We start from the raw sequence: 21,840 nt of genomic DNA, 5'->3' as shown, positions 1-21,840 counted from the left end.
TCGCTGCGATAGGTGTAACTGATAATCACGATCACGCGACTGCCGTTGCAAGCTTCCTAGAACTATATTATAGCTCTGGTGGCGTCGTTGGTGCCCGTACACGTTGCCCTGTGTTATGCTCACTTCGAAGACAAAACCCCTGATGCACGCTTCGTAGAACTTTGTGATGACTTTCATGACGTCACTGCGTCTTTTTCACTTTCCTCAGTCTTGGTGCCCACGTAGGATATATGATTGCTGACACATGCTCGCCAGGATGCTTAGTGCTTCATCGTACTCACTTTCCCTTCTTAGGCATACCCTTTCATAGCTCTGTGGTATCAGGCTGCGCAATCGAAAATTTACAAGTGCTTGATATCGCACAATTCAGGGATATCCGAGCACAAGGCACCAGTAAATCAATCATAAGTTTCAGCAAGTGTAATGCCTCAACACTAAACTGGAGTTTAACTTACATATTTCAGGTGAACTTGTACAGTTCTACAGAATTCCTTTGGTCACCTAAAAAGAAATCCTTGCCAAGTTGGAAGATAGGCAGAATGGTGCTTGTAGTTTTATTTCGCAAAATTATAGTCACCAATACCGTGTAACCTAACCAAAGCTCAAACTTCCACTCCATGTCATGGAAATTCATCGAGACATGGCCCTTTTATCCCTATTACTTAAATACAACCATGCCACTGATTCCCCACTAGCACATCTACAACGTCCCTTCTAATTATCACATGTATTGTGTAATAACTACAGCCGCGCCCGCATTTATTGCAGTTCACATGCTTTTGACTTAGCGCAACTGCTATGAGCCATCCGCCTTTGAAACGATCTTCCGGACCGCATCGCTCTGCAGCGCAATAATGAAACCTCTCGCAAAAATATACACAAAGACTTAATTGATAACACTTAACACACCGTTTCTACTCTGTCACAAAATTCAGTGCACATTCGCAAAGCCGGCGCAGCACAGAAGGAACTGCGCCAGCGCGCGCCGCAGACGATTCTCGAAAGGTCGAGAAAATCAATTATGACTGCCCATGGAGAGGGCATACTCTCGATCGTGCTGAGTGATGCCCTCTCCACTTAGCCCGAGCGCCGGCGACGCCGGGTCAGAATAAGGAACTCGAATTCTCTGTATGCCCTTTTTGACGCCTGACCAACAGCGGCGCTACCGGTGAGAGGATAAGAGAGCAATTGTATGGTTAATACTGCGTGTGTGTGTGCGCGCCTGCCTTGACGCGAAGAAACGAACAGACGCGGCGCGTGCCTATGTATGAAGGACGTTAATCGCGGTCAGTCATGAGGTATCTCTTCTTAAATCCGGCTACGTCCCTGCTGCAGACGCGGTTTTGCTACGTGTGCCTCTTCTTTCCATCTTTCCTCTCACGTCTCTTTGTGAACTCTCCTCTATTCGCACGTGGCACCGTTTGTGGCTTAGCTCGAGCCAGTGGGCAGGCCCGTGCTACTTCCTTCCCGGTGTCCTTAAGTCAAAACTGTTTGTCAGCCCGTGACGCAGTTTTAGCTTCGGAGAAGCGCTTCAGCGCGACTGCCCGGTTCGACACAAGCTTCCCAGATACGGACCAGCGAGGAAGCGAGCGCCTGTCTTCGTGGCGTCCCCGTCGTGGTACTCCAGTCGTCAGACGTCGCAGTGCCCGGTGAATAAATTGGGTTCTTTGTTTTATTTCTCCCTCTTTTTTATGTTAGTGCACTTTAGGTGCAATACTGTCTCTTATTGCGGCCTCTCTCGAGTGTTACTCCGCACGAGCTGCATTGAATCGTAGGTCACTTCGTGTGTGTTAGTACGAGTGATTGTAAATTCCTCTATATCGGTCTCCGCTATAGATATTTTTTTTATACCTATAGCTCCAACCCATTCTCTGGCTTGCAACCGTCGAAAGCTGGGCACCAAATGGCTACACCCCCTCCCACCCCCTCTTTTGTCACATGGTAGCTGGTCTCTGCCTGAGCTTCCCACGCTGTAGAAACAATAACGCCAGCTAGCAACAAAATACGCTAATGGATCGAGGTCGTCCGACTCACCAGAAACGTTAGGAGCGAATGTTCGCCCTCGCTAGGGCAAGGCACACTCCGAAGCTGGAGGAGATGAGATACGGGAGCATGTCTCCCCGCCACTTCTTTGCCCCGCTGACGAAGAGCAGAGCCGCGAACGACACGTGCGCTCGTGTCGACGATCCTAGCCGAGGAGGGTCCGTCTCCCACGCGCGCAGCAATCGCGCTGTCTGTGGCACCCTATCTTGTTAGTTAAGGTAACTAGCCAGGGAAAGTCACGTGGCGCGCCCCTCCCGAGGCGAAGCCATGGTGTAAGAATATTTTAGGTGAGAGGACGCCGCCGCTCTCCGCTTCGCGATAAACCTCTGCTTCCCAAGCTCTACAACAGATGGTGCTACCAACTCAGCAGAGAAGCTAGCAATAAGATAGCATTTCAGGAGCTTTCGAGAAAAATTTGAAAAAGCACTCGTCTAGGAAAGTTGTTTTCAGATACCTGTATATGAGGAATAATGACACTAAATGGAGAAAGCGAACTAAGAATTTGACAAGCAGATATCTAGACAGCAGCAGAGGGGCAAATCAGCAATTATCGGCTAAAAAAAGGTTAAAGAAACAGAGAGAGATCTGTGGAAAACAGGGATGCTGACGAAATCGGCACTGGGAACATACATGATCTTTAAGGAGGAAATTGGCAAAGACAATATCTATAATAGTTGTAGGGGTAGGTCTTTGTTGTTAGAGGCCAGGACGGGAGTTTTGCCGACTAAGACATATATAGTCCGGTACCACCAGATAGACACGTTGTTCGTTGCCTGCGGAGATGACGAGGAAACGGCTGAACTTTTGATACATTTCTTTAAAGGGCTTCGCCCTACAGTGGGAAGCCGAGGGGATGATTTATCTAAAGCTTTGGTGTTTAAGGACACTGAAGCAAAAGTAGATTTTAAGCGAGTAGAAGTAACCAAGCAAAGGTTATTTGATTGCTGGCTAAAATCAATATAAGAGTAAGATTTCACAAGTCATGGCTAGGTGGTTTGAACCACCGCCCGATTTAAAGGGTTCAGCCCCATCCATCCATCATTCCACCCACCCACCCACCCATCCGTCCGTCCGTCCGTCCGTCCGTCCGTCCGTCCGTCCGTCCATCCATCCATCCATCCATCCATCCATCCATCCATCCATCCATCCATCCATCCATCCATCCATCCATCTATCCATCCGTCCGTCCGTCCGTCCGTCCGTCCGTCCGTCCGTCCGTCCGTCCGTCCGTCCGTCCATCCATCCATCCATCCATCCATCCATCCATCCATCCATCCATCCATCCATCCATCCATCCATCCATCCATCCATCCATCCATCCATCCATCCATCCATCCATCCATCCATCCATCCATTCATCCATACATCCATTCATCGCAACGTCATCTTTCTGAGGCCAAAGCAAATCGTCCAGTAAAACAAATAGCATGACATTACCACCTTCATGTTAGCTCCTAGCGTTCGGTTTTATGCGCAGCGAAGGCGAAACAGCGAGTTGGGGGCTAAGTACTGTGCGTTCGGCTGATGTCGGAGCACGCATTAGGTAGTTTCTCTGATACCGGCTATCGCATGTGTAAACGTGTGAAATCTTTTCGCTTACCACCGTCACCCGTCATAGTTGGTCAAGCGTAGCTACTGTTATACACCGAGTTTATATTCCACCGCTCACGAGTGGCCCGTCATGGCAATAACGTCGTATGTTGGATATATGCGTGAAAGGAAAGGGAATTCTCAAGAAACAGTTGCAATATCGTAGCCCAGAAAACAGCTAATAAACTGTGATAATCTTTGCAACCTTATTCTGCTGTGTCTAACAACATGTCGGCTTTTCATTGGCAACTACAAATTCGATACTGTCCGTATACTTTTGTATTCCTACCTTAAGATACATACAGTTTATATTCATGTTCATGAGAAGAATGCATACTTTTGCGTTGATGGCAATAAGGCGTTGACCTCATAAATTTCATTTATTTGGAAAAGAGAAAAACTACATTGGTAAGTGTGACAGTGTACACCAAACCAAACACACACGAAGCAAAGGTTAGTCACATGTGCAGTACACATGAGCCCTATATTACACATTGCGCTCGTCCCGGATAAAGAAAATCATACATGTTTCGACAATTTACGACGTCTCGGCTTTTCCTTACATGCGTGTCATTTAAGCGTCGGCAAAACTAGCGCATTCGCAGGCACACATAATAGTGTATCAGCTTAGCGAGCATTTCTTCTTTATGATCAACACATGGAAATGTCAAGTTGAAGTTTGCTAGCATAGCGTGAGTCGTGCGATTATACACATCCCTTTCGCCGGCATGTTTTGCGAAGTGCTCTTCAGCCTTTTAAAAAGAAGAAACAGATGCAATTTGGATGCACAAGCCTTCCTTTCGTTTTACAATTTACCAAGTCGGCTTCAGGTAGCTTTGAAATACCCCCCTGTCCGACCAGAGCCTCCTTACAAACTGTACAGCGTGTATGAGTACCGAGCTCTCGTGACACAAATCCTGTGACATAGTACACAGTGCAGTCAATAACTGCCGCATTAGAATAGTCATGCTCAAACACATCATCGCACTCCCACGTTTCCTCACTGATAAGGCCATCCAGCTTCTGCTTGAGGTCATGCATTTTGTCGGTATACTGAATAGCTCCAGATTTAAACCCCTCTCTAAAGTCACTGAGCGTGAGAAAATCAGATTGCTCTTTCTCGGAAGCTACACAGTTGCCGAACTGTGGTGGCCTCAATAATGAATAAAAAAAAGCATGCGTTAAAGCTGTAGGAATGTCGGAAATCTGGGATGCTGATTTTGGCCACCCGCTTGTCTTATAATACCGAAAAAACACTTCAAGGGGTACTGATTCATTTTTCATCTCAGAACGTACGTGAAATCGCATCCCTCAGAAGAAACGCTGAAAGTTCCTGAAACGATTTAAGGGTATCATGCAAGCCTTCGGCTGTAGATTGTCTTAAGAAAAGATCTTTGTGAATGTCACCCCTTACCACTTCCTGCTCCCAGCTATCTAGCCGTCTAGGTGCAGACTCGAAAATATGGAAATCTTTGCATCCAAGTGTGAGGCCTTTTGCGGGAAAGCGACGATTGAGTTCGTCAAAAATGTTGTTCACCAAGAAGGTAAACTCCACAGCTCGACGTTGTCAAGGTGAGGTGCGCCTCTCCGTGCATAGAAAGACGTTCCCTTAGCAACTGAGTTTCTAAAAACTTGCGAGGCTAACTCACCCGCATTTTGAGAATATGTGAAGGATTGACATGACAATATGTCAGCTTTGGGCACACCCTCAGTTCATAGGCTTTTTTTATATCTGTCACCAAAAGTGCATCGTAGCACGACCATTTCACTAGCCGCCCATGTACATTCAAAATTTTTTTGTCATTGAGACGATTCCTGGTGCATTTGTAATTTGTATAAATGTGGTGTGTCTGCCACGACATAGAACTTTCTTGAAGCATCTAGTGGATGTTCAAAACCATTAACAGCGTGTCCAAGAGCGCCACTTACTCTGAGCGGCTTCCGCATGGCTTTATTAGTAGATGCACCATCGCAGACTACACCAACAATAAAAATTCCTGCTTGCTGTAAGCGCACAATGAACTGCAGCAACAGTTGGGCAAGGACTTTCCCCTTTGTTGCTCCATTGGAAGCAAACACTGCTACAGGTTGTAAATAACTGTCAGCAAAAGGTGCAAAGACAAACACTAGACCATGGTCTGCCAGCTCATTACTTTGCCCTCCTTGATGTCCATAGTTAAGTCCAGAATGCGTCATGGTCTTCGAGTTTACAGCCTTTTCTTTCCTGACTTGTATCTCGTCTAAAATCAGCATCCCTCTGCGCTGAAAGGGCGTCTCTGTTGCCAGTTTAATCTTGAGAGCTTTAAAAATATTCTCGTTAAAATCACATTTGAGCCCAACCATGTTTATGTACTTTCTAATGGTTGAGATGGATGGCATGGACAGTATATTGTTACTCCGAAAAATGAGTAAGTGGTGGGGTTCCTGATGTTCAGCAAGAGGCATAGGAGTAGCCTGTCGTCTGTATAGCGCCTATTATTCCTTGTTGTGCACTTAGCTGCGCATACACATTCCTGCACAAGAAGGAGCTGCATCGGTGGAATGTTAAGAAATTGCAGTTTATTTTCGACATCCTCCTCTTGCAATTTCATTATTTCATCTTTGCTGTTTTCAAGTTGTCTATTTATCAGTCGGTTGAGCTTCAATAGCCGTGCCCGTGGCTTTTCCAAGACAGCCCTAGCACGACGCACGGCGTCAATCTTCTGTTTTCTTGGCGCGTGACACAGACTGCCTGATGCTCTTCAATGGCTGCCGCTGTTTCGCCCGAGCAGCTTGCCGGTCGGCATGGATTCTGAGAGTATTCTGTTACCCCCAGGTAACAGCAGTGGGCATTTTTTATGCCTCCATTTACGCTGGCAGTCAACAAAAGCACATTCAGGAGACACAGAAAGAAAGTCCTTCATATTAGGTCCTCCACAGCAAATGGGTAAGTTGAGAACGGTTTTTAGCAGATCCTCAACTTGGGATGTCGACACAGCAAAAATATTTATGCCTACAGCATTGCAATCAACCGGCTTACCGAATATGTACACTTGCAAAATCATGCCAATTTTCACATGAGCAGACTTTTGGTTAAAAAGCACACATGCACCGTCACTTGTGCGTAGCAGAGAGGCGTCGTGTAATACGAGGTCACGGAACACTTCCGCATCGATGCGGTGCACCGCCCAGGACGGTGTCGGAAGGCAGAGAGTTATTGCTCTGTTGAACATTTCTTCGAACGGCGATGAAGTGCAGAGGTCACTTTCCCCGACAACATCGCTGCTCTCGTTGGCTTGGCCGTCTGCGCTTTGAGCTGATGGTGTAGCTGGCAGGGTTCGAAGTCCGGTACCTCCACTGCTGGTCCCGCGTGTATACGCGGAGGAAGCTGCACGACAAGCCTGCCGCCTTGACTGCTTGTGAAGACTTCTCATTTTCTTTGACAAGTAGCTCGGTGCTCCTTCGAAAATAATTGGCAGAGCATCCTTGGCAAGTCCCGCTCTCCTGTTGTCCGACATCAGAACGCGGCCATCAGTAGCTGCGGAATACGTTTTCAGTATGAAGTGAGGAGCGAAATGTTTTACACAGACACGGTCCATGCGCTGCAGTACCCGGTCTTTGTGAGGGATCGCCCATCTCCATGCGTCGTGCCTGGCTTGATCGTGCGGTGGCGTAAAAAGCCATAACTTCTCTTTACAGGACTTACAACCCGTGTTGCAGTGCGGTACAAAGCACTTCCGCATTGCGTAGCATGCCCGTACACTAAACAACCAAACAGGTTGAAGCGCGAACACACGCGCGCGCGATCACAAGAGCAGGCGCAGAGTGAAGGCCCAGCATGGATGAGGCGGGCACTCAAGCCCCCTGATATTGAAAGTAGCGACACTCTCCTCCGCTCCCGCGTTTTCCTCGTCTATTATCCTCGCCCGCCGGATTTGCGTGCTGCGCGCGGCACGCTTCGCAGTCCATCGCGCGTTCACCGGCCCGGTGCGTTCGCTGGCACACATGAGCGCGCCGAAGTTTGCGCTTCTTTTCACGCTCTGTTATAAAACACAACCACAAGAAAGTGATGCGAAATGCGTGATTCTGCCGCGAACCACATTTATCACTTTCTCGTTCGAGCAAGAAAAGCATTAAACGTGAGCGCTTGCGGCTTGTGCAATCAAACCGCAGTCCGTGCTCCTCAATACGGCAGAGTTTTTATTAGCCCGATGTTTGTGTTACGTTTTTATTCAATATTTGTTTAGCTCACTGACGCTCCGCTAAATGTAGATTAGACCTAGCACTACATTTTGGCGGAAATAGTGTTTATGGCGCTCTTACTTTATAATCCAACGAGGTAAAGACTGCGATAATTTAGGTAACGAAGTCGTTTTGTGAGTGAGTGGGAGGCTGCGAAAATGCTAGGGAATTTTCTTCAATGCGCAATATTCATTATTTAGCAGGTTTCAGACCAAAAAAGATAAGCTTGGCTCGTCAGAGTGATGCACACGCCGCGGATTTATTGCTTTCACAACAAATTTCACGGCTGCTTGAAAGAGATGAACTTTTTTTCCAGTTTTTTTGGTTAACATTATTAACAACTGCAGAAGCAACCCTGGTCAAGGGTTTGGCTTAAAATTTTGGGGTGACTGTTGGTGCCAAAAGAACATTTTCTTAAGTGGCGGAAAGATACGGTATTCTCTTGATGACTCATCTACGCTAATCCCTCGAATGCATTCAAGAAATGCTTCAGATGCCCGTACTGAATCAATATTCAGCCCTGTAAAGCGCAATCAGTAACGATGTCTTCATTCCAAAAAACTCCAAAGAAAACATTTGAATGAAGTCTGCCTGGTTGGGAAATTTAATCTAGTAGAAAGATGACTGACGCCAACCAGATTACTTTTTGAAAAACACAACGTTTTTAGACCGGCTTCGTTCCTTCTTTGTGGTATGACTACGGGCGAGGCGCAGCTTGGCTTTTTAAGTACTCGTTTTGAAGCCTTCTAGGTAAGTGGCCGCAAACCTTGCATGTAAGAAGAGGGAAGTTCGCAAGGGAGCGACTCCGTAACTAAGTGAGTCTCAGGGAAAAGATTTGTACTCTTATAAACTACGGAGCCAAAGATTCTGATGTTATTTTGAAAGAAGCATTCAATGTAAATATCATAACAATTTCGCCTGCGACAATTCAAAGCTTGCTCTATAAAGCACCTTTTCTGCGATTCGCTCCTCAGGTGGCATCTGATCTCGGAATAGCGGTAGACTTTTGCGCAGTTCAGACGGTGGATCGAGCGCCAGAATCTCACTAAAGATTGACACCCCTTATAATTCCTCAGACATACGATGGTTTAACGCCGTTAAATCTACCACTATAAAGTTCTGGAGCACAAGGGAGAAAGGCTGCCGTGTACGCTGTGAAAATCAACATGTTTTCTATTCTGCACAATGTCAGCAGCACGCGTATTTACTAGCAAAAAAAATGAAAGTCGACAATGCAAACGTTTTTCGCGGAAACCCACAATGAGATTCAGAAATTAAAGTGACTATAATAGGCGTAAACCTCACGCCAAAAGACATGATAAGAACCCACAGAGACATGCCATCAAATGGAAAGATTCGCATGAGAAATGACACAAAATGATCAGCGAATGAAGTGATATTATCAGCTTCTTGAGGATCTCGCAAAAGATTTTAAGCATGCTCACTAGGTTAGGGACCACGAAATGCACAGGACTTCGCCGAGGACGGTGTGCTTTGTCGGAACAAAGTCCTTAAGGGCGATGTTAGGCATTCCCTTTGTTATTCGGCTGATGTCATTTTTTCCTTGAGCAATCGCGAACATCACGACGCCATTTTCACTCCGGCTTGTGCACTGAAATGCACTGCAATCGTACATAACGCGGCATTAAAAGCAGAGTTAGAATTGCCAGAGCGTTAGTCAACGAAGCTGGACCCGCAGCAGAGGCAGGCGGCCTGCACATGGCGCCGACGAAAGATGAAAACACAAGAAATCGATCCTTCCCCGCGCGTTGCCCGTGCGACGGACAGACAGGCTAATCATCGTTGGAGGATGTGCGAGAGTGCGGTGCGGCGGCATGGATGGATGGATGGATGGATGGATGGATGGATGGATGGATGGATGGATGGATGGATGGATGGATGGATGGATGGATGGATGGATGGATGAATGGATGAATGGATGGATGGATGGATGGATGGATGGATGGATGGATGGATGGATGGATGGAAGGAAGGAAGGAAGGAAGGAAGGAAGGAAGGAAGGAAGGAAGGAAGGAAGGAAGGAAGGAAGGAAGGACTGTCCTCTTTGAAACGGGGCAGTGGTAGTTGCCACCATGCTCAGTTTTTTCCTTGATTTTTGTTTAACTCTGCTTTAAGTTGTTAATAAAAGTCGCTATTTTCTTTAAAATATGTCTTTCTACACTTTTGCACTTATGTCACCTCTCTGATTTTGAGCCACCAATCCTCCAATCGCTTTCTGCTAATTTCCACCGCAGATTTATTAACATGACCATTGTTATCTCTAAACCATGAGGCCTCAGTAAGAGCGACTGTGCCTGCATCGACATCGGGTAAGATACCATCACATTTTAGAATGAGGTGTTCTATCGTTTCTACAGATTCACCACATACAGCATATGAGTCATCTTCTTCGTTAAATTTGTTTTTGTAGCTGCGCGTTCTATGACAACCGGACCTAGCTTAAAAGAGGAGGGCACTGCCTCTTGATTTATCATAAAACGTTTCCTTCCTAATCTGCGTTTTCCAGCATCGATATTTCTACACTACGCTTCTTTTCCATTGAGTCTATCCAACTTTTACCTTCGACGTTTTTAACTTGTCGTTTAATGCTCTTTCTTTCTCCTTCCTCGTCTCTGGCAAACTTACTGGCCAGCTTTCTAGTCCGTTTCCGCAATTGCGTGTCAACGCTCTTTCTGTACAGGTATTTATTACCTTAGTTCCCCAACTGTTATCGTCCAACTTTTATCGTTATTTCCTCAGGCGTTCTTCGCATAGTACTTTACTCTGAGCTTCCCGTGCTTCGAACGTTGCCCAGCCCATATCCCCCTGTACTGCCTCGTTTGTGGTTTTCCTGTGGGCCCCTAGTGCTAATCTTCCAACAGTTCTCTGATTTACTTCTAAACGCGACTGAACTTCAGCCCTTAAGCATACAACCGCATTCCAGAAAGTAAGCCCCGGCACCATTATTTCTTTCCAAATACCTCTGAGGACTTCATACCTGTTGTATCCCACATTTTTTTTCATTATCCCGGCATCTATTCGCCCTTTTGCTATGACAGACTGTTCGTGCTTTTCCGTGTTCATCTCTCTTTGTTTACCCACACCCCGATATATTTGTATTCGTCCACTCGGGGTATCTCATGGCCTTGTATTGTAAGATCCTGATCAGTTGTACCGTTCAAAACCATCACACCTGACTTAGTTGCGCTAAAACAGAAACCTAGAGTGAGTCCTTCGTCTACACAGCAATTCACCAAAATTTGCAAATCTTCCTGGCTATCTGCTAAAAGTACAATATCGTCCGCATACATTAAACCCGGTAGTCGTTGTTCAGCAACCTTTCCGCCTAATGTGTACGACAGATCATAAGCTAGATTTCTTCCTTGTAGCCTTCTTTCCACACTTATATTATGAAGCATAAACCGCAGCGGTGATAGAGCACAACCTTGCATTAATCCTTTGTGTACCTGGACAGTAGTTGTACTCTTAATTCTTTCCCTTTTTATTTCAACTTCATTTTCTGGATATATTTCCTGTACGAAATTAATTACCTCTTGAGCGACCTTCACCTTTTAATATCTTCCACAGAAATTCCCTGTTCACGTTGTCGTATGCACCGCTTATGTCCAGGAAGGCTAAATACAGAGGTCTGTTTTCCGCCTTAGCTATTTCTATGCATTGAGAAAGCACGAACAGGCAATCATCTAAGCGCCTACCACTTTTGAACTCGTTCTGAAGTTCTCCGAGTATTCTAATACTCTCTACCCATGACTGCATTTTTATTTTCACCTCATGCATCGACAGCCTGTATGTAACTGATTTTATCGTAATCGATCGGAAGGATTTTATGTTCGTCTTATTGACTCTTCCTTTATAAATCAAATTCATTTTACTATGTTTCCAGCTGTGCGGATTTTGCTGATTTGTTATGACTGCCTCCAATATTTTTGTCAGCGTTTCCTTGCCTCTATGGGCCAAGTTCATTATTAGCTTGATTGGAATTTCTTCGAACCCTGAGGACGTACATCTTGGAATAATTGCTTCCGCCTTTTTTCAGTTAAGATTCGTCAGTTCCACGCTGTTTTCAATTGTGTTGTCCTGTGTTGCTTACTCAATTGGGGTGGTTTCTTTATCGTCTGCCTTAAATGAGTCAGCTATAACTGATGAAATGTAGTTCACAGCGTCATCTACCTGAGAATAATTTCCCTCGGCGTCGTGAATCTCTGCCTGCTTTCTCTGATTTGTTTTGCATAGCCAGCTTATATGGTTCCAGAATTTTCTTGGCCCCTTTTAGTGGCATCGCGAACTTCAGCCAGCCAGCGATCAGAGGACTGCTTTATTTTAGCCTGGACGAGGACCTGCACTTATTGTTTCTTTTGTCGATAAGATATCCATTTTCGGCCTATTTCCTCTTCAGATAACTGCGCCCTCTTTGCTTCTTTGTGTTCCCGTGATGCCAACGGTCGTTGTTCTATGGCCTCCCTAATTTCCTTATTCCACCAAATTCGTGGCTTCCTCTTTCCTCTCCAGCGGTTTACTCCTTATACCTGTTTTATTTTTGTACAAAAGAGTAGTTCTAAATTATTTGAATCCCACTTTTCCATGGGATGTGTCTCTATTTCTTCCTCTATGCAGGCCGCTATTTGTTCGTCATTTAATTTTGCGTATTCTTTTTGATTCCCTTTCATTTTTCTTTTGAACAGGGCTTCAAACTGTAGACTAATACGCTTATTATTACTCGAGGCTGTACTTCCCCTCTTCGTCTATTTCCATTATTGCGAGCATGCTATACGTGCCCTGCGAGATTAAGCAGTAGTCAATGGTCGTTTGCCGTTTACGGGATTCCCACGTGATTTGTCCCTCACACTTAGTTTCTCTATTTACAATAACTAGGTTGTGTCGCTCACAAAATTATAGCATCAACTTTCCGTTATAATCTGTGCATCCATCCAGATCCTCGATGTGGACATTCATGTCCCCCAACAGAATAATATCGGCGCCTTCTCCAAACTGCTTTATATCGTCAGTGAGACACTTAAGTAGATCCGTGTTCTCTTGCCTGTATTCGTCCTCTGTCCCCAAATAAACTACTCCTAGCCATGTCTTTTTACCGGCAATTGTACCCTACACCCAGACATGTCCTTGGCAAGTTGACTTTAATCTTTGCCAATTTGTTCCTTGGTGTATGCATACCTGCTCCTCCTCCCTTCCTCTCCGTTGTTGATCTGTTGCTTCCTTCTCAGACGTAGCCATCAATAAATGGTGGGTCTTCTAGACCCCTGAGATGTGTCTCGCATAGCGCGTTTACACCTACTTCTTCGTCCTTCAACTGCTGTTTCATCTCTAACCACTTCGCTCTCATTCTACCGCCTTGCATATTTATTTTCATGATCCTGGTGTTAAATTTCTTTTTCGTGGTTTTCTTCCTCGACATCTTAGTGGCCATTTTATTGGCGTCAGCCTCCATTGCTACACTTTATACTTTGCTTCTTCCTACCGCTATGCCCTGAGCCGCAGTGGACCCCCTAAAAGAGAGGCTGCCCGGCCTGCCAGGCGGCACCCGATCTCGGCTCCTAGCCTTCCGTTAAAGTGGATGCCATCTCGTGTAAAGCCTCCGCCAAAGCCTGCTCTATGCCCTTCCCTGTTTATGTCTGCCACTTCAATGACTTTCTCCTTGCTTAACTTCCTTATCACTCGATTAACAGCCACAACGTCCTTGGCAATTTCTCTGTTCCGTCCTTGCACTTCCGGCACTGTCCACACCACGATCTGGACTTGCTGTGCTATCGCCCTTAAATCGTCAACTCCCTCCGCTAATCTTTCCACTACTTTTGCGGCTTCACCATTCAAGACATCATTTAGCCCCGCCGCTATCACTACCAAATTGCGCTCTGCAACGTTCTTAGAAAGTTAGTTTTTGTCTCTCTGAGTACTGCGTCCATTTTCCTGCCTGGGAATGCCTCGACTGCTACCCGCTTATCACCCTTTACACGTTCCGTTATAGTTCTTTCGCACCTACTCATATTTGAGTCGCCACATATAAGCACTTGTCTATTCCCTTCCTCCATCCTAACTTCCAGATTATTATGCCGCCTATTGTCTGCGACCTGCGACCTCATTTCTGGAAGTTAGCTTGTTCCCCTTCTCTCCACCTCCGCCGGACTTCCTAGCTGCTACGTGTGCGTAGCTGTTCCTGTCTGAACCTGCCAAAACAAATTCCTTATCGCTATCCATGTCGGCGCAGGTCCCATCCACGTGGCTGGCGCTGAAATGTCCGCCAATGTGGCTTCGCTTTGCGGTGTCAGCCGTTTTTGCCTCCAACACTTGACTAAGCTGCTCTTGAAGTTTCCGCTTCTCTGCTCTCTCTACCAGCCGCTCTTTTTCTAGAGCACCCATAAGTAGCACTAGGCTGGTGTTCTTTTCGTCAGCGCTGTCCAGGCGTGCACCTAATACGCTGCATTTGCACCTAAATTACGCGCCTTCGGCCTCCTCTAAAGATTCGAACCGCGTTGCCTTCAAATTCACCGACGCCTCACACTCCTTGCATTTAACTTTCAGTTGCTTGACCATACTAGCAGCACTCTATTATTAGTACCACAAAATGCTAGAAAAGAAGTAAACCACTTGTTACGACGTGCTCAAATAAAATTCTGCCTGCCGCAAAAGCCAATCACCAAGAAAGGAATACTAACTACCTGTCTAAACCAGTTAACTCACAAATGAGCCCAGCAAATCAATAGCTGCCGGCCGGAAAAGGCTCGTTCGTTAGGTCACTGACCTGCTTTTTCGAGAGCCCTTCACCTAACAAGTCTATATCTAAAACTAGCCTAGACATAAGCTCCCAAAATATTGAAGGAAAGAAATAGAATTGTCGTAGTCATGGCGCTCTCGCAGTCGTCCGTCCGTCAGGTCGCGGTCACCACGCGTAATCCGAGGAGCACTGAAACAAGCGCCCGCACCGCACGGCTGTCAACTGTTAACGGCAAAGTTCACAGAAATGTGCTACTTGCAATATCAAGGGGCTTTAGCGAGGGGTGGTTGGATGGATCGGTGGATGGATGGATGGATGGATGGATGGATGGATGGATGGATGGATGGATGGATGGATGGATGGATGGATGGATGGATGGATGGATGGATGGATGGATGGATGGATGGACGGACGGACGGACGGACGGACGGATGGACGGATGGATTTATGGATGGATGGATGGATGGATGGATGGATGGATGGATGGATGGATGGATGGATGGATGGATGGATAAGTAGGTGGGTGGGTGGGTGGGTGGGTGGATGGATGGATGAATGAGGCTGAATCCTTTAAATCGGGCGGTTGCTCAAGGCACCTTGCAAGGACTTTTGAAATTTATTCTTGTCTTGATTTTGCCACCAATCAGGTAACCTTCGCTTGATTACTTCTACCCGCTCAAAATCTCTTTCCCTTTACTGTCCTTACACCATAATGCCTTGGATGAATCAGCCCCGCTGCATACCACTGCATTGTGAAGCCCTTTACAGTAAAGTTTCAAGTGTTCAGCCGTTTCCTCCTCCTCTCCGCACGCAACGCACAGCGTGTCTATCTCGGGGTACCTGACTCTATATGTCTTAGTCTGCAAAACTCCCGTCCTGGCCTCAAACAAGAAAGAGCTTCCCCTACAATTAACATACATATTTTTTTGGAAATTTCCTGCTTATGGGTCCTGTATGTTCCCAGTGCCGATTTCGTCAGCATCCCTGTTTTCCACAGGGTTCTCTCTGTTTCTTTAACTTTTTTGTTAACCGATAATTTATGATTTCCCCCTACTGCTGTCAAGATATTTGCTTGTGAATTTTCTAGTTCGCTCTCTCAATTTCATGTCAGCATTCCTTATGCACAGGTATCTGAAAACTTTCCTAGCCCACTGCTGTTCCCGAATTTTTCTCAATCGCTCCTCAAATGCTATCTTACTGCTAGCTTCTCTGCTCTCAAACGAGGCCCATCCCATATCACCCTGTACCCCCTGATTTGGTGTTTTGCCATGTGCTCCCAAAGCTAGCCTCCCTACTGCCATGTTTCGCGCGCCACCTGTCGGCGGCTCTTCTAACCAGAGCTCAACTCGCCTCTCCGCGTGAAGCGTCGCCTCAGCGCTGTTTACTCGCCTAAATTTTCTTACACCGTGGGCGAAGCCGTGGGAGGGTGCACCGCGGGAAAGTGAACCACAAGGAAAAGGGCGGGGCTGAGACCCCACGACATATACTCATGAAATGTACAACTTTGTGTTTTAAAGACTTGAGACTATTGCTGTGTTGGTTCTGTTTATGCAGTTTCCTCACGAGTGCCTGAAAGGAATTTGTTTGCTTTTGTGTGTTATTTGGAGCATTGCCCCTATTTTTGTTCTAATGCTCAGAGTTCTCATGTACTTCACTGTATAATTTCTCGCGAATATGATATATTTTCACCAGATCTCTATAGTTTTTATCTGTTTTGCCGAACTATTATTATGCCTTTCATTTCTAACTTCTGTCTCCGCAAAGTTTTGTATTTGATCTACGTTACACAAAGCTTCTCTTTAAGCCTGTAAAATATTTGAAAGTACATAAATAAATGAAAACATGATTATCACTTTATGATTCAACATGAACCAGGGGGCAAATAGTGTGTTTGGTACAAGTGTTGGGGGAGGGCTGTCGCATTTATTATCGAGTATGCCCAGATATGGACATGTGGCAATGGCCGCGAGGCAAGATGGCTATCGTTCCAGCCCTGGCGTCAGCTGCTACCCTCTGCGAACAATGCAAGCCCTTGCTTACATACTGCCGCTGGCATGCGGCGTTGTTCCTTTTTCTGTGTATGCGATGCAATGTGCGACCAGATTTATCTGGACTTATCGCAGACAGGCGGAACCAATTCTGCTTTATTGCAGACTGCTGTGGCTACCTTGCTCGCCGTATTTCAAAAATTAGTTGTCAGCTTTAAACTTACCAGGGTCGAGAGCGGCAAGCATTCTTTTCCCCGTCCACGGAGAAAGTTAATTCCTTCTAGGCCCGAGTCAGCCTAATAAACGGATTCTTTTCTAAAGCTTATTCGCAGTCTCCCTGACTGCTGTCGCCACTACGTGACATCTGGTTCAGGTGCGGAGTACCTGATGTCCCTTTATACCTCACCCTCTGGCAACTGCCGATGAAGCCTGAGACACCCCGAAGCAGAAACCCAGAAAAATACCGAAGTCGTTCCAATTAATATAAGAAGAACTGCGAAGCAGCCTACTTCTCCAAAATCTGCTACCAAAACACAGACCACTACAGAACCGCAGAGGTTGCAGAAGGGCTCCTCGGAGTCAATGTCAGCAACGGCTTTACTTTTCACCACGCCAGTAAGGTGGCAGTTTGGGCTTGTTGGTAGGGCATGACGTATAAAATAGCGCAACAGCAGACAAGGACATGAAAAAACACACACGAGCGCTCCTGTGTGTTCTATGATGTTCTTGTCTGCTTTTGCGCTATTTTATACGTCATACGTTTTCGCCAGCCCTGAGTGCCGCCTACGTTCAACGGCTCACCAGGTGGGGATCCTGAAGACTGACTCGAGCAATTGGAACGTGTGGCCGTGTTCAACAACTGTGATGACGAGACGATCGTGAGGTACCTTTTATTCGCCCTTGACGCCACAGATAGAATTCGGTTTGAATACCACGAGGCTTCTGTGGCATAACAACGTGACTTCGTCACAATATTAAGCTTTTACAGAAATATACTCAAACGCACTTTTTTATTGAACCATGGCTTAAATGCTCACGGAAATAAATTGAGCACGTATTTCTGTTGTTGTTTTCGGTATCTAACCTAACCGTTCCACTCCTTCTGATCAAATGGCAACTGTTGGTGTAGAAACCTAGTAACAGATCCACAGGGGACTCTTAGTATGTCGGCTGTTTGTCTAGATACCTCAGTTCTAAAGGGCATTGCTCAATTTTTCTTCGTGATATAAAATGAATATTGTCTATGCAAGTATGTGTTGTGAAGTTCCCTGGAGGGCACTCCGTTTTGAAGCCTTTCAACTTCATGATGTGTTCGCGAGGATCATAATTGTGTCTCCAAATGATGGGGTTCAGAAGAGCAAGGTTCCGGGCTCCATGGTAATGCATTTAAAAGGAAGAAACAGCGCGATGAAACATGAACACACGAAGAAACCACACACGCATGAGCGCTAACTCACAACTCCTTTCAAGTTATGCGGGCATACTTGTTTGCAATATTCATCATAACTGTGCCATAGTAATTTATATTTCAAATTTGTTGCCCTTGGATGCCTCAAAAATGTGTGCATTGAGGTGCGAAAGACTAAATATCTTGCTCAATGAGTAAAAATGAGTCAACTCCACCCAGTTTATTATTTCTGACCAAGTAAATCTACCAGACTCTACTTTGATTTATCGTCACTACAGTAGATAAAGTTTAGTGAAACGGGACACATTTTCTACTCTGAACAGTCCACACTGGCAATTGGCAGCCGGCCTATTTTATCCGCTCAGATATTTCGTTCAGTGGGAAAGCAGGTGTTGTGGCCCTTAGGTGATGTTGAAACATAATGTAAGGCAGCTGTAGCGAGCATGAGTCGTTTTCAGTGCGCACGCCGAAAAAAGAAGAGGAAAAGAACTCTCCGAAACACTCCCGAAGGCGAGCACAGCTGTAAGCACATCCCACCGCAGGAGTCAGAACGTTCTCCCCCAGTCACCTTGGCGAAGCGGGGCAGATGTTCTATAGAATTCCAGCGCTCTCGAGAACACAGGGTGAGAGAGCCGTATCTGAACGTGTGCTGCGATGCCTGCTCTATAAGCGCTCTCGCTTTTTTCTAGAAATTTCGAAGATGTTGATGATGGTGATAGTTAATATTTATGGCGCAAGGGCGCCTGAGGCCAAAGAGCGCCATGACGGAAGGTATTTTCGTTTTTGGTCAAGGTGGGGTCAAAGACCCGTTTCCAAAGCATTTGACCCTGATTAAGCCGAGTACCAGGCCAGGGGAAGCTGGTACCAATTGTATCACCGGTCGGTACCCGGCGGCACTGGGATTTGAACCCCGCTCCTCCCGCATGCGAGGCGGATCCTTGAAAATTCAGAATAGTTCATTTAAGGTCATGGTGCATCATGTTATGAGGTTATTGGTCAGTCTTCGCGAAGTGATCCAGACCAGCTCCAGCTTTCACCAAGCAATGAAAACCGTGCTTGGAGCTCGAGTGCTTTTGTGACAGCTTTGGTAGCTGATCCGCAGCCCCCTTTTTTTCTCTGTGAGTATGTTTCTGCACAATTTCTTTTTTTGCGCTACAAAAGTGCAGTTTCTCTGATGGACCGTGTGTCATCATTCGTCCATCGTCTGGCTGTTTGCTGCGAGTCCCACGACGAATAAACGAGCACCTCGACGGAAGCAAGGACGAATCACTTATGATCGTTTCTCATATGTTCTGGTAAATCATATATGAAGTATCAGCTTGTGAGCTGTAGCTACCAAACATTTCATAAGGTATGATCTGCTAAATGCATGACACAAGCAGAGCAAAGTGCAGACACAGATGGGCTAGTAATTGTGTGACTGCTGCACGGCTTCATGTTTGTACATCCTCCTAAGCTACCTAGTTACAACTACCTTCATTCCGGCCGCCCTGGCAGAAGATTGCAGTATTATCCCAATGGGAGATTAAATGTAAAGTCATTCCACCGGCCCAAAGTCTCACAGATATCTTGTCGCAACTCGTAACACTAAGTAAAAACTACAACTTTTTGAAAGTTCACGTAGCAATGTTCAGCATACAGTAGTATCTGAATGGGACAATAAATGTGAAGCCATTGCACCGGCCGAAAGTCTCACAGATGTCTTGTCGCAACTCGTAAAACTAAGTAAACACTGCAACATCTTGAAAGTTCACTTAGCAATGTTCAGCATACACCACTTCAGTTCCAGTATCTCCAAAATTATATATTGCCTATTTGCACCAAAGGATTGTCTATTGCACATCGACCAAGCATATGGTTTGGGCAAGAGAGCTTTCTAATTGTCTGCTCTGATGCAAGTTGATGTTAGAACATCTGGAGTTGCACATGAGATGCAAGATTTTAGGGCACTAATTCTTTAAGCTGCTTTGCAATTTGCAATACCATCATGTGGCTCCTTAACATAAACACACCTCTGGCTGGGAATCAAAAATAAAATCTTAACCTTTTTAATATACTCGATTACGAAAAGCAACTGGCTTATTTGTTTCGCAAGAGAAAAGTGCGCCATACATATGACCTCATGTGATATTACACAGATGTTACACAGGTATTAAGATGGTTCTGCTCAAGGCTGTATCAATGCAATTTGTTTCACTGCTGTGAGAGTGCGCGCATCGCGACAAGTGACCTGTTAGAAGCGCTAGAGTGCAAAACAGCTGACACAAACACGACAGACAAGCTATGACCTCGGCACTTGTTTCATCTCTGCCGGTTGATTTTAGCATTGCGCTCTAACACTGCAGAGTATTTAAGGTAAATGGACGGCTCCTAAATAACTGCGAGCTTCTGGGGAAGTTCAACGTACGTTGGCGTCGATATGGACACGGGCATCAATTTTTCGCTACTTCGAAATGCGGTCGTCGCAAGTGAATAGAACCTCCTACAATGGCAAACAAGTTAACAGGACGCCCGGATCTCCAAATCGAGCTCAATTGCATGAATGCTTTTGGATAAGGATTGAGTCGCTATATTGTTACTGGTTACGGCGTACCTCGTCCAATAGAGCTCTGCGCCCGAAGAGGCCAAAGGGCGGAGGCAGCGCGAGAGAGATCTAGGAGAATCGCCGCCGCCGGTCGGGTTTTGTCGTGCCTCATTTATCCGTGGCTGGTTCATGCTGGGCAAGCCCGTGTGCCCGTAACATTTTTGGTCGTAGCGGTGAGATGGCACTAACCTGCCCCTAGAAACAAGTGGCTGTCGCAGGCGAGGATATCGGCCCACCAGCGGATGATGCGGCACACGACGTGGTTGCCGGCGCCTGTGATCTCGGGTATTACGAGGACTTGCCCCTTTCCCCGGCTGTGGAGGTTGCCCTCCAGCGCTTCGCCCGCCGACTGGACCAGATAGAGGCTCAACCTGATACACTCCTGCGCGTGGTACGCCATCCTGTGCCGGCCGACTCCAACCGCGCTTGTACTGAGACTTCAATCAACCCCGTGGACGACACACCCGCGAACGTCGGTCCGGCCTCGCAGTCAGACGGTGGAGTGTACGGCGCGGGAGCGTCTCATCCGGTCGGCGCGCTGGGGTTGCCGGAGGTACCACTCTTTGATGGCGCGGCCTCTTGGAAATCCTACCAGCTGCCGCTAGAAACCATTGCAGCGATGTCACCATGTGGAAACCATGTAACAGACGGTAGGCTCCGCTACATCGCGTTGATGATGCACTAAACAGAGTGAAGGTGTCCCCAACGACCACAATGCCAGTGCTTGTTTCAGTGTACAATGAGGGAATGTGCCAATAAAGGTTCATCAGTTGCCATGTTCAACCGCGAAAAATCAGCACAATGAAGCGTGCGTGCATTTTACAACGGTATGAACGCACTTACACAAATCGTGTATCAGTACACAGCTGAATTTAAGTTGATTCTGAGAGCAATAGTACGTCTTGCTTAAAAAACATGCAGAAGGGAGATACAACTTGCAAGCGCCTCCAATTTCTTCAGTCCAATCAAACAAGAGAGGGCGATTCTGCATTACGAGACGTTCTCTCATATTAACAATTGTTACGCTGTGCCAACTGCTTGGAGAGGTGAGGCCTTGGCGTAAGAAGAACTAAATTGCAATGAATTCGAAAATACTGCCTTTTTTGCTGCAAGTATAGAGGTTCAAGCTACACTGTGCGGAGAAGGTACATAAAGTAACGTGCGGGTATAATGCTGGCTCAAATAGAAGTAAAAGCGGTTCAGCACAAAGTGACCACGATGCGTTACAGTAAAATCCGCAGTTCTTTTGTGTTTC

General features: G+C 46.3%; 1 pseudogene; it reads right to left on the bottom strand.

The window, feature by feature from the left end:
• LOC144133812 (uncharacterized) overlaps positions 1-20,985 on the bottom strand; it is an 81,053-nt pseudogene extending 60,068 nt beyond the window's left edge.
• Between the last annotated feature and the right edge of the window lie 855 nt (positions 20,986-21,840).

The sequence above is a fragment of the Amblyomma americanum genome, chromosome 5, assembly GCF_052857255.1.
Source record: "Amblyomma americanum isolate KBUSLIRL-KWMA chromosome 5, ASM5285725v1, whole genome shotgun sequence".
Taxonomy (NCBI): Eukaryota; Metazoa; Arthropoda; class Arachnida; order Ixodida; family Ixodidae; genus Amblyomma; species Amblyomma americanum.
Note: the sequence above shows the minus strand (reverse complement) of the source record. Positions and strands in the feature narration are given on the sequence as shown.